This window comes from Cherax quadricarinatus, unplaced genomic scaffold (genome assembly GCF_038502225.1).
Source record: "Cherax quadricarinatus isolate ZL_2023a unplaced genomic scaffold, ASM3850222v1 Contig1653, whole genome shotgun sequence".
In the NCBI taxonomy this organism is placed as follows: Eukaryota; Metazoa; Arthropoda; class Malacostraca; order Decapoda; family Parastacidae; genus Cherax; species Cherax quadricarinatus.
The window spans coordinates 12275-25000 of NW_027196679.1; the positions used below are offsets into that span (position 1 = coordinate 12275).

General features: G+C 48.2%; 1 protein-coding gene across 1 annotated transcript in view; it reads left to right on the forward strand.

Moving 5' to 3' along the window:
• The first annotated feature begins 2563 nt into the window (after window positions 1-2563).
• Dsk (Drosulfakinin) overlaps window positions 2564-12726 on the forward strand; it is a 38682-nt gene continuing 28519 nt past the window's right edge. Inside the window, exon 1 of the mRNA XM_053775903.2 lies at window positions 2564-2599. The gene's annotated coding sequence lies outside the window, so the exon portion shown is untranslated. The remainder of the gene's footprint in view (window positions 2600-12726) is intronic.

A 12726-nucleotide genomic window follows, 5' to 3' on the forward strand; every position in this document is an offset into this window, starting at 1 on the left:
GGAAGGTGGGCGTGGCTTGTGGAACATCAGAGGGAAGGTGGGCCTGGCTTGTGGAACATCAGAGGGAAGGTGGGCGTGGCTTGTGGAACAGAGGGAGGGTAGGCGTGGCTTGTGGAACATCAGAGGGAAGGTGGGCGTGGCTTGTGGAACATCAGGTGGAAGGTGGGCGTGGCTTATGGAACATCAGAGGGAAGGTGGGCGTGGCTTGTGGAACATCAGAGGGAAGGTGGGTTTGGCTTGTGGAACAGAGGGAGGGTGGGCGTGGCTTGTGGAACATCAGAGGGAGGGTGGGCGTGGCTTGTGGAACATCAGAGGGAAGGTGGGCGTGGCTTGTGGAACATCAGAGGGAAGGTGGGCGTGGCTTGTGGAACATCAGAGGGAAGGTGGGCGTGGCTTGTGGAACATCAGAGGGAAGGTGGACGTGGCTTGTGGAACATCAGAGGGAAGGTGGGCGTGGCTTGTGGAACATCAGAGGGAAGGTGGGCGTGGCTTGTGGAACATCAGAGGGAAGGTGGGCGTGGCTTGTGGAACATCAGAGGGAAGGTGGGCGTGGCTTGTGGAACATCAGAGGGAAGGTGGGCGTGGCTTGTGGAACATCAGAGGGAAGGTGGGCGTGGCTTGTGGAACATCAGAGGGAAGGTGGGCCTGGCTTGTGGAACATCAGAGGGAAGGTGGGCGTAGCTTGTGGAACAGAGGGAGGGTAGGCGTGGCTTGTGGAACATCAGAGGGAAGGTGGGCGTGGCTTGTGGAATATCAGGTGGAAGGTGGGCGTGGCTTGTGGAACATCAGAGGGAAGGTGGGCGTGGCTTGTGGAACATCAGAGGGAAGGTGGGCGTGGCTTGTGGAACATCAGAGGGAAGGTGGGTTTGGCTTGTGGAACAGAGGGAGGGTGGGCGTGGCTTGTGGAACATCAGAGGGAGGGTGGGCGTGGCTTGTGGAACATCAGAGGGAAGGTGGGCGTGGCTTGTGGAACATCAGAGGGAAGGTGGGCGTGGCTTGTGGAACATCAGGTGGAAGGTGGGCGTGGCTTGTGGAACATCAGAGGGAAGGTGGGCGTGGCTTGTGGAACATCAGGTGGAAGATGGGCGTGGCTTGTGGAACATCAGAGGGAAGGTGGGCGTGGCTTGTGGAACATCAGAGGGAAGGTGGGCGTGGCTTGTGGAACATCAGAGGGAAGGTGGGCGTGGCTTGTGGAACATCAGAGGGAAGGTGGGCGTGGCTTGTGGAACATCAGAGGAAGGTGGGCGTGGCTTGTGGAACATCAGAGGAAGGTGGGCGTGGCTTGTGGAACATCAGAGGAAGGTGGGCGTGGCTTGTGGAACATCAGAGGGAAGGTGGGCGTGGCTTGTGGAACATCAGAGGGAAGGTGGGCGTGGCTTGTGGAACATCAGAGGGAAGGTGGGTTTGGCTTGTGGAACAGAGGGAGGGTGGGCGTGGCTTGTGGAACATCAGAGGGAAGGTGGGCGTGGCTTGTGGAACATCAGAGGGAATGTGGGCGTGGCTTGTGGAACATCAGAGGGAAGGTGGGCGTGGCTTGTGGAACAGAGGGAGGGTGGGCGTGGCTTGTGGAACATCAGAGGGAAGGTGGGTGTGGCTTGTGGAACAGAGGGAGGGTGGGCGTGGCTTGTGGAACATCAGAGGGAAGGTGGGCGTGGCTTGTGGAACAGAGGGAGGGTGGGCGTGGCTTGTGGAACATCAGAGGGAAGGTGGGCCTGGCTTGTGGAACATCAGAGGGAAGGTGGGCCTGGCTTGTGGAACATCAGAGGGAAGGTGGGCCTGGCTTGTGGAACATCAGAGGGAAGGTGGGCCTGGCTTGTGGAACATCAGAGGGAAGGTGGGCCTGGCTTGTGGAACATCAGAGGGAAGGTGGGCGTGGCTTGTGGAACATCAGAGGGAAGGTGGGCCTGGCTTGTGGAACATCAGAGGGAAGGTGGGCGTGGCTTGTGGAACATCAGAGGGAAGGTGGGCGTGGCTTGTGGAACATCAGAGGGAAGGTGGGCGTGGCTTGTGGAACATCAGAGGGAAGGTGGGCGTGGCTTGTGGAACATCAGAGGGAAGGTGGGCGTGGCTTGTGGAACATCAGAGGGAAGGTGGGCGTGGCTTGTGGAACATCAGAGGGAAGGTGGGCGTGGCTTGTGGAACATCAGAGGGAAGGTGGGCGTGGCTTGTGGAACATCAGAGGGAAGGTGGGCGTGGCTTGTGGAACATCAGAGGGAAGGTGGGCGTGGCTTGTGGAACATCAGAGGGAAGGTGGGCGTGGCTTGTGGAACATCAGAGGGAAGGTGGGCGTGGCTTGTGGAACATCAGAGGGAAGGTGGGCGTGGCTTGTGGAACATCAGAGGAAGGTGGGCGTGGCTTGTGGAACTTAAAGAAATGAGTGAAGGTTCTGTGAAGTTAAGAAAAATGACCGGGATTGTTGTTAAAATATCTGAAGTTGGAGGAGGAGGAGGAGGAGGAGGAGGAGAAGGAGGTGGGCGTGTCTTGCGAGAGACCAGGAGGAGGGCGTGGCGTGGTGACGTCAAAATTGGAACAGTATTTATAGGAGTGTAGAATGAAGCAGGTGACCAGGCCACCTCCACCCAGCACGACGATAACACTGGTGAGTGTGTATGTGTGTGTGTGTGTACTCGCCTAATTGTGGTTGCTCCTGTGGTCAGCTCCTGGCCCTCGCCTCTTCACTGATCGCTAATAGGTCCTCTCTCTCTCTCTCTCTCTCTCTCTCTCTCTCTCTCTCTCTCTCTCTCTCTCTCTCTCTCTCTCTCTCTCTCTCTCTCTCTCTCTCTCTCTCTCTCTCTCTCTCTCTCTCTCTCTCTGCTTCCTGAGCTTTGTCATACGTCGTCTTAAAGCTACGTATGGTTCCTGCCTCCACTACATCACTTGCTAGGCTATTCCACTTCCTGACGAATCTGCGACTGAAGTACTTCCCAACATCCCAGTGACTCGTCTGAGTCTTCAGCTTCCAATTGTGACCCCTTGTTCCTGTGTCCCTTCTCTGGAACATCCTGTCTCTGTCCACCTTGTCTATTCCACGCATTATTTTGTATGTTGTTATCATGTCTCCCCTGACCCTTCTGTCCTCCAGTGTCGTCAGTCTGATTTCCCTCAACCTTTCTTCGTAAGACATATCTCTGAGCTCCGGAACTAGAGTTGTTGCAAATCTTTGTACTTTCTTTAATTTCTCGACGTCTTTGACCAGGTGTAGGTTCCAAACTGGTGCTGCATACTCCAGTATGGGCCTTACGTACACAGTGCACATTGTCTTGAACGATTCCTTACTAAGGTATCGGAACGCTATTCTCAGATTTCCCAGGCGCCCATATGCTGCAGCACCTATCTGGTTGATGTGTGCCTCCAGAGACGTGCTCGGTGTTATGGTCACACCAAGATCTTTCTCCTTGAGTGAGGTTTGCAGTCTTTGTCCACCTAGCCTATAATCGGTCCGCGGTCTTCTTTGCCCTTCCCCAATTTTCATGACTCAGCATTTGGCTGGGTTGAATTCGAGAAGCCAGTTGTTGGACCACGTGTCCAGCCTGTCCAGGTCTCTTTGTAGACCTGCCTGATCCTAACCTGATTTAATTCTTCTCACTAACTTCAAATCATCTGTGAACAGGGACACTTCTGAGTGTATCCCTTCGACCATGTCATTCACATATATCAAAAGCAGCACTGGTCCTAGGACTGACCCCTGTAGGACCCCGCTCGTCACAGGCGCCCACTGTGATACCTCATCACGTACCATGACTCGTTGTTGCCTCCCTGTCAGGTATTCTCTGATCCATTGCAGTGCCCTTCCTGTTATACGCGCTTGGTGCTCTAGCTTCTGCACTAATCTCCTGTGAGAAACTGTGTCGAAGGTCTTACTGCAGTCCAGGAAAATACAATCAACCCACCCCTCTCTCTCGTGTGTTACTTCTGCTACATTGTCATAGAACTCCAGAAGGTTTGTGACAGGATTTTCCTTCCATGAATCTGTGCTGGTTGTCGTTTATAATCTTGTTCCATTCCAGGTGTTCCACCACTCTCCTGATAATCTTCAAGACTTCGCATAATATACACGTCAGAGACACTAGTCTGTAGTTTAGTGATTCGTTTGTCTCCTTTCTTAAAAAGTGTGTGTGTGTGTGTGTGTGTGTGTGTGTGTGTGTGTGTGTGTGTGTGTGTGTGTGTGTGTGTGTGTGTGTGTGTGTGTGTGTGTGTGTGTGTGTGTGTACTCAGTTGTACTCACCTAGTTGAGTTTGCAGGGGTCGAGTCCTAACTCCTGGTCCCGCCTCTTCATTCTGTGTGTGTGTGTATAGGGGGGGGCAGTACCACCATGCCCATGGCGTTGGTGGTAGTACTACCATACCCATGGTGTTGGTGGAAGTACCACCATACCCATGGTGTTGGTGGAAGTACCACCATACCCATGGTGTTGGTGGAAGTACCACCATACCCATGGTGTTGGTGGTAGTACTACCATACTCATGGTGTTGGTGGTAGTACTACCATACCCATGGTGTTAGTGGAAGTACCACCATACCCATGGTGTTGGTGGTAGTACCACCATACCCATGGTGTTGGTGGTAGTACTACCATACTCATGGTGTTAGTGGAAGTACCACCATACCCATGGTGTTGGTGGTAGTACCACCATACTCATGGTGTTGGTGGTAGTACCGCCATACCCATGGTGTTGGTGGTAGTGCCACCATACCAATGGTGTTGGTGGTAGTACCACCATACCCATGGTGTTGGTGATAGTACTGCCGCCATACCCATGGTGTTGGTGGTAGTGCCACCATACCCATGGTGTTGGTGGTAGTACCACCATACCCATGGTGTTTGTGGTAGTACCACCATACCTACGGTGTTGGTGGTAGTACCACCATACCCATGGTGTTGGTGGTAGTACCACCATACCCATGGTGTTGGTGGTAGTACCACCATACCTATGGTGTTGGTGATAGTACCACCATACCCATGGTGTTGGTGGAAGTACCACCATACCCATTGTGTTAGTGGTAGTACCACCATACCCATGGTGTTGGTGGTAGTACCACCATACCTATGGTGTTGGTGATAGTACCACCATACCCATGGTGTTGGTGGAAGTACCACCATACCCATTGTGTTAGTGGTAGTACCACCATACCCATGGTGTTGGTGGTAGTACCACCATACCCATGGTGTTGGTGGTAGTACCACGATACGCTTGGTGTTGGTGGTAGTATCACCATACACATGGTGTTGGTGGTAGTACCACCATACCCATGGTGTTGATGGAGTACCACCATACCCATGGTGTTGGTTGTAGTACCACCATACCCATGGTGTTGGTTGTAGTACCACCATGCCCATGGTGTTGGTGGTAGTACCACCATACCCACAGTGTTGGTGGTAGTACCACCATACCCATGGTGTTGGTGGTAGTACCACCATATCCATGGTGTTAAGGGTAGTGCCACCATACCCATGGTGTTGGTGGTAGTACCACCATATCCATGGTGTGGGTGGTAGTACCACCATACCCATGGTGTTGGTGGTAGTGCCACCATACCCATGGTGTTGGTGGAAGCACCACCATACGTGAACACTTTCCGTCAATGTACAAGGTACAGTACTGCCACGTGAGCACTTACCGTCAAGGTACAGCACTGTCATGTGAACACTTTCGGTCAAGGTACAAGGTGCAGTACTGTCACGTGAACACTTACCGTCAAGGAGCAGTAGTGTCACGTGAACACTTACCGTCAAGGAGCAGTAGTGTCACGTGAACACTTACCGTCAAGGTACAGTACTGTCACGTGAACATTTACCGCCAAGGTACAAGGTACAGCACTGTCACGTGAACACTTAGTGTTAAGGTACAGTACTGTCACCTGAACACTTACCGTCAAGGTACAGTTGTCACGTGAACACTTACCGTCAAGGTACAGTTGTCACGTGAACACTTACCGTCAAGGTACAGTTGTCACGTGAACACTTACCGTCAAGGTACAGTTGTCACGTGAACACTTACCGTCAAGGTACAGTTGTCACGTGAACACTTACCGTCAAGGTACAGTTGTCACGTGAACACTTACCGTCAAGGTACAGTACTGTCACGTGAACACTTACCGCCAAGGTACAAGGTACAGTACTGTCACGTGAACACTTACCGTCAAGGAGCAGTAGTGTCACGTGAACACTTACCGTCAAGGAGTAGTAGTGTCACGTGAACACTTACCGTCAAGGTACAGTACTGTCACGTGAACATTTACCGCCAAGGTACAAGGTACAGCACTGTCACGTGAACACTTAGTGTTAAGGTACAGTACTGTCACCTGACCACTTACCGTCAAGGTACAGTTGTCACGTGAACACTTACCGTCAAGGTACAGTTGTCACGTGAACACTTACCGTCAAGGTACGGTACTGTCACATGAAAACTTACCGTCAAGGTACAAGGTACAGTACTGTCACGTGAACACTTACTGCCAAGGTACGGTACTGTCAAGTGAACTCATACCGTCAATGTACAGTACTGTCACGTGAACACTTACCGTCAAGGTACAGTATTGTCACGTGAACACTTACTGCCAAGGTACGGTACTGTCAAGTGAACTCTTTCCGTCAATGTACAGTACTGTCACGTGAACACTTACCGTCAAGGTACAGTATTGTCACGTGAACACTTACCGTCAAGGTACAGTACTGTCACGTGAACACTTACGGTCAAGGTACAGTACTGTCACGTGAACACTTACGGTCAAGGTACAGTACTGTCACGTGAACACTTATCGTCAAGGTACAGTACTGTCACGTGAACACTTACCGTCAAGGTACAGTATTGTCACGTGAACACTTACCGTCAAGGTACAGTACTGTCAAGTGAACTCATACCGTCAAGGTACAGTACTGTCACGTGAACACTTACCGTCAAGGTACAGTATTGTCACGTGAACACTTACCGTCAAGGTACAGTACTGTCACGTGAACACTTACGGTCAAGGTACAGTACTGTCACGTGAACACTTACCGTCAAGGTACAAGGTACAGTACTGTCACGTGAACACTTACGGTCAAGGTACAAGGTACAGTACTGTCACGTGAACACTTACCGTCAAGGTACAAGGTACAGTACTGTCACGTGAACACTTACCGCCAAGGTACAAGGTACAGTACTGTCACGTGAACACTTACCGTCAAGGAGCAGTAGTGTCACGTGAACACTTACCGTCAAGGAGCAGTAGTGTCACGTGAACACTTACCGTCAAGGTACAGTACTGTCACGTGAACATTTACCGCCTAGGTACAAGGTACAGCACTGTCACGTGAACACTTAGTGTTAAGGTACAGTACTGTCACCTGAACACTTACCGTCATGGTACATGGTACAGTACTGTCACGTGAACACTTACTGCCAAAGTACAGTACTGTCAAGTGAACTCTTACCGTCATGGTACAAGGTACAGTACTGTCACGTGAACACTTAGTGTCAAGGTACGGTACTGTCAAGTGAACTCTTACCGTCATGGTACAAGGTACAGTACCGTCACGTGAACACTTACTGCCAAAGTACAGTACTGTCAAGTGAACTCTTACCGTCAAGGTACAAGGTACAGTACTGTCACGTGAACACTTAGTGTCAAGGTACGGTACTGTCAAGTGAACTCTTACCGTCAAGGTACAAGGTACAGTACTGTCACCTGAACACTTACCGTCAAGGTACAAGGTACGGTACTGTCAAGTGAACTCTTACCGTCAAGGTACAAGGTACGGTACTGTCACCTGAACACTTACCGCCAAGGTACAGGGTACAGCACTGTCACATGAACACTTAGTGTCAAGGTACGGTACTGTCAAGTGAACTCTTTCCGTCAAGGTTCAAGGTACAGCACTGTCACGTGAACACTTAGTGTCAAGGTACGGTACTGTCAAGTGAACTCTTTCCGTCAAGGTTCAAGGTACAGTACTGTCACGTGAACACTTACTGTCATGGTACATTACTGTCAAGTGAACTCTTACCGTCATGGTGCGGTACTGTCAAGAAGACGTGTTATGAGAACACGGTACCGTCACGATGATGTACCGTCAAAACGTGGTATCGTCAGATATATGCCAACATAACATGGTACCGCTAGAACATAATAATAATAATAATAATAATAATAATAATAATAATAATAATAATAATAATAATAATAATAATTTTATTGCAGCATGATACATTATTGTACAAAGGAGTAGAACAACTTGGTGTACATGTCAAAAACACGTTTATATGCAGAACATTTCGGGGAAACTTAAGTCTAACTTAAGATTAATAAGGCAATAACAGGGCAGTAATTTTGTACATATGGTGAGTTACATTGAATACAAGAAAACTTAATATTCTGTTAGTTCATGCTATATGACTTTAATAAGTCTGGCAGAGAAGAATTACTGTTTGATTATTAACCTGAGGTGGACAATATGGAATGGTTATAGATATTGAGAGTAAGTATATATTGATTATAATGTTTTAACTAAGTTCATGATATTGAGTAAATGCACGTATAGTTTTTACGTATTTATTTATGATGGCCTGGGGTAGGTTAAGGAGATACGGTGGTGTCTAACTGTAGTTTTAAAAGTGCTAGCTGAACCAGTGGTTCTGGGGATTTCTGGCAGAGACTTCCAGATTCTCGACCCATGTTAGATATTTCTGTGTCTAGAATTGTGTCTATGAGTGTTATTGCAACTGTCAAGAAAGCGCTTAAGGTTGGGAAGGACGGGGGGTGTTGTCTAGCTAAGTTCTGATAGCTGAGCAAGTTACAAAGGTAATGAGCTAGAAACCATACCCCCGGCCGGGATTGAACCCGCGGTCATAGAGTCTCAAAACTCCAGCCCGTCGCGTGAGCTAGTGCTGTTTGTGGTACACAGTAACGTCTGTTTGAGAGGATGCCAACAGTTTTAGATATATTTTTTATGTGTTGGATATGGGTGTTGAATTTCAGGTTGCTGTTACCTGGAGTTTACCTGGAGAGAGTTCCGGGGGTCAACGCCCCCACGGCCCGGTCTGTGACCAGGCCTCCTGGTGGATCAGAGCCTGATCAACCAGGCTGTTACTGCTGGCTGCACGCAAACCAACGTACGAGCCACAGCCCGGCTGATCAGGAACCGACTTTAGGTGCTTGTCCAGTGCCAGCTTGAAGACTGCCAAGGGTCTGTTGGTAATCCCCCTTATGTGTGCTGGGAGGCAGTTGAACAGTCTCGGGCGCCTGACACTTATTGTATGGTCTCTTAACGTGCTAGTGACACCCCTGCTTTTCATTGGGGGGATGTTGCATCGTCTGCCAAGTCTTTTGCTTTCGTAGTGAGTGATTTTCGTGTGCAAGTTCGGTACTAGTCCCTCTAGGATTTTCCAGATGTATATAATCATGTATCTCTCCCGCCTGCGTTCCAGGGAATACAGGTTCAGGAACCTCAAGCGCTCCCAGTAATTGAGGTGTTTTATCTCCGTTATGCACGCTGTGAAGGTTCTCTGTACATTTTCTAGGTCAGCAATTTCACCTGCCTTGAAAGGTGCTGTTAGTGTGCAGCAATATTCCAGCCTAGATAGAACAAGTGACCTGAAGAGTGTCATCATGGGCTTGGCATCCCTAGTTTTGAAGGTTCTCATTATCCATCCTGTCATTTTTCTAGCAGATGCGATTGATACAACGTTATGGTCCTTGAAGGTGAGATCCTCTGACATGATCACTCCCAGGTCTTTGACGTTGGTGTTACGCTCTATTTTGTGGCCAGAATTTGTTTTGTACTCTGATGAAGATTTAATTTCCTCGTGTTTACCATATCTGAGTAATTGAAATTTCTCATCGTTGAACTTCATATTGTTTTCTGCAGCCCACTGAAAGATTTGGTTGATGTCCGCCTGGAGCCTTGCAGTGTCTGCAATGGAAGACACTGTCATGCAGATTCGGGTGTCATCTGCAAAGGAAGACACGGTGCTGTGGTTGACATCCTTGTCTATGTCAGATATGAGGATGAGGAACAAGATGGGAGCGAGTACTGTGCCTTGTGGAACAGAGCTTTTCACCGTGGCTGCCTCGGATTTTACTCTGTTGACTACTACTCTCTGTGTTCTGTTAGTGAGGAAATTATAGATCCATCGACCGACTTTTCCTGTTATTTCTTTAGCACGCATTTTGTGCGCTATTACGCCATGGTCACACTTGTCGAAGGCTTTTGCAAAGTCTGTATATATTACATCTGCATTCTTTTTGTCTTCTAGTGCATCAAGGACCTTGTCGTAGTGATCCAATAGTTGAGACAGACAGGAGCGACCTGTTCTAAACCCATGTTGCCCTGGGTTGTGTAACTGATGTGTTTCTAGATGGGTAGTGATCTTGCTTCTTAGGACCCTTTCAAAGATTTTTATGATATGTTATGTTAGTGCTATCGGTCTGTAGTTCTTTGCTGTTGCTTTACTGCCCCCTTTGTGGAGTGGGGCTATGTCTATTCTTTTTAGTAACTGTGGGACGATCCCCGTGTCCATGCTCCCTCTCCATAGGATGGTAAAGGCTCGTGATAGGGGCTTCTTGCAGTTCTTGATGAACACGGAGTTCCATGAGTCTGGCCCTGGGGCAGAGTGCATGGGCATGTCATTTATCGCCTGTTCGAAGTCATTTGGCGTCAGGATAACATCGGATAGGCTTGTGTTAACCAAATTCTGTGGCTCTCTCATAAAAAATTCATTTTGATCTTCGACTCTCAGTCTGGTTAGTGGCTTGCTAAAAACTGAGTCATATTGGGACTTGAGTAGCTCACTCATTTCCTTGCTGTCATCTGTGTAGGACCCATCTTGTTTAAGTAAGGGCCCAATACTGGACGTTGTTCTCGACTTTGATTTGGCATAGGAGAAGAAATACCTTGGGTTTCTTTCGATTTCATTTATGGCTTTTAGTTCTTCCCGCGATTCCTGACTCCTATAAGATTCCTTTAGCTTAAGTTCGATGTTTGCTATTTCTCTGAAGAGTGTCTCCCTACGCATTTCAGATATATTGACCTCTTTTAGCCGCTCTGTTATTCTTTTCCATCGCCTGTAAAGGGAGCGCCTGTCTCTTTCTATTTTACATCTACTCCTCCTTTTTCTTAGAGGAATAAGCCTTGTGCATACATCGAGTGCCACCGAGTTAATCTGTTCTAGGCATAAGTTGGGGTCTGTGTTGCTTAGTATATCTTCCCAGCTTATATCGGTTAGGACTTGGTTTACTTGGTCCCACTTTATGTTTTTGTTATTGAAGTTGAATTTGGTGAATGCTCCCACGTGACTAATTTCATTATGTCGGTCTGGGGCTCCGCGCATACATGTCTGAACCTCAATTATGTTGTGATCTGAGTATATTGTTTTTGATATGGTGACATTTCTTATCAGATCATCATTGTTAGTGAAGATGAGGTCGAGTGTATTCTCAAGTCTAGTAGGCTCTATTATTTGCTGGTTTAAATTGAATTTTGTGCAGAGATTTAAAAGCTCGTGTGAGTGTGAGTTTTCATCAGAGCTGCCTCCTGGTGTTATTTCTGCAACAGTATTATTTGCTATATTCCTCCATTTTAGGTGCCTTAAGTTAAAATCTCCCAGGAGCAAGATGTTGGGTGCAGGAGCTAGAAGATTTTCCAGACAGTGGTCAGTTTTTAACAGCTGTTCCTGGAATTGCTGGGATGTTGCATCCGGAGGCTTGTAGACTACCACAATGACTAGGTTTTGGTTCTCGACCTTTACTGCTAAAACTTCCACTACATCATTTGAGGCATTAAGCAGTTCTGTGCAAACAAGTGACTCTGCAATGTACAGGCCAAATCCCCCCCCTTTTGACTGTTCACTCTGTCACATCTGTATAGGTTGTAACCTGGGATCCATATTTCGTTATCCAAGTGATCCTTTATGTGGGTCTCAGTGAAAGCCGCGAACATTGCCTTTGCCTCCGCAAGCAGTCCACGGATGAAAGGTATTTTGTTGTTTGTTGCTGGCTTTAGACCCTGTATATTTGCAAAGAAGAATGTCATCGGACTGGTGGTATTGTTGGTACTGGAGGGGGGATTTTTTTTCCGGCATTAGTATCTGTATCTGTTGGTTTGGAGGGGAGGCCATCGACTGTGGTTCCACTCCAGGAATGACTGGATTTGGTGTACAATTTCTGCCATTTCCTGCCAGTTTTTTTTCCTTCCTGGCACTAAAAAACCTCTCCCTCTTGAGTGGCTGTGGCTACCCAGGTTTTCCCATGGCCTGGATGTTTTGTATCTTTTTGTCCTCTTTAGATGGTGTGCCTGGCAATTTAAGTTATAGCACAGTCTTTCCTGTACTGAAGAGGTACACATTTCAGGGTGAAAAAGCTTACAGGAAGGGAATTTGCATTTTCCTGTTGTCATATGGGCATGACATTTTCTAGGGTGGTCATAGTTGCACGTCCCATCTGTTTTTCCAGATTTCCCATGTCTGCAGATACCAAGTGCATAGTATGTGCACAGGCTTGGTTTCCATTTGCCTTGGGTTTCTGTGACTGTATTCCCTGTTGGTGCATGTTTACCTGTCTTATTCCTATCCTCCCTAGCACCAACAATGGAGCTCCCACCAGTTTCTTTTGGTAATATATCCTCACTATTGCTAGTGGAGTCCTCTTGTTTGCTATTTCTTGTGGTATTTCTAGTTTGTAATATTGGTTTTATCTTATCTTTGACTACACCTGTTTCCCCACTACGGCTCCTGTCCCCTATGAGGTCATT